The sequence below is a fragment of the Corvus brachyrhynchos genome, unplaced genomic scaffold (genome assembly GCF_000691975.1).
Source record: "Corvus brachyrhynchos isolate BGI_N302 unplaced genomic scaffold, ASM69197v1 scaffold758, whole genome shotgun sequence".
NCBI classification, from domain to species: Eukaryota; Metazoa; Chordata; class Aves; order Passeriformes; family Corvidae; genus Corvus; species Corvus brachyrhynchos.
Genome location: NW_008239552.1, coordinates 90,786 through 91,214, shown reverse-complemented (window position 1 = coordinate 91,214; position 429 = coordinate 90,786). Strand labels below are relative to the sequence as shown.

At 59.0% G+C, this 429-nt stretch overlaps 1 protein-coding gene across 1 annotated transcript in view; it reads left to right on the top strand.

Annotated features, from left to right (window-relative positions):
* Positions 1-429, top strand: part of PSMD4 (proteasome 26S subunit, non-ATPase 4) — a 34,550-nt gene that overhangs the window by 8,437 nt on the left and 25,684 nt on the right. The window lies entirely within an intron of this gene.

Below are 429 nucleotides of genomic sequence, written 5' to 3'. Positions count from 1 at the left end.
CCAGTGAGATGCTGGGGCTGACTGGGAGTCACTGGGAGTCACTGGGGTTGAGGATTTCTGGGATTGGGATCAGGATTTGGGAGCTCCGCAGCCGTGGAATCCATCGAGACCGATGACCAGTGAGATGCTGGGGCTGACTGGGAGTCACTGGGAGTCACTGGGGTTGAGGATTTCTGGGATTGGGATCAGGATTTGGGAGCTCCGCAGCCGTGGAATCCATCGAGACCGATGACCAGTGAGATGCTGGGGCTGACTGGGAGGCACTGGGAGGCACTGGGGTTGAGGGGTTCTGGGATTGGGATCAGGATTTGGGAGCTCCGCAGCCGTGGAATCCATCGAGACCGATGACCAGTGAGATGCTGGGGCTGACTGGGAGTCACTGGGAGTCACTGGGGGTGAGGGTTTCTGGGATTGGGATCAGGCTTTCGT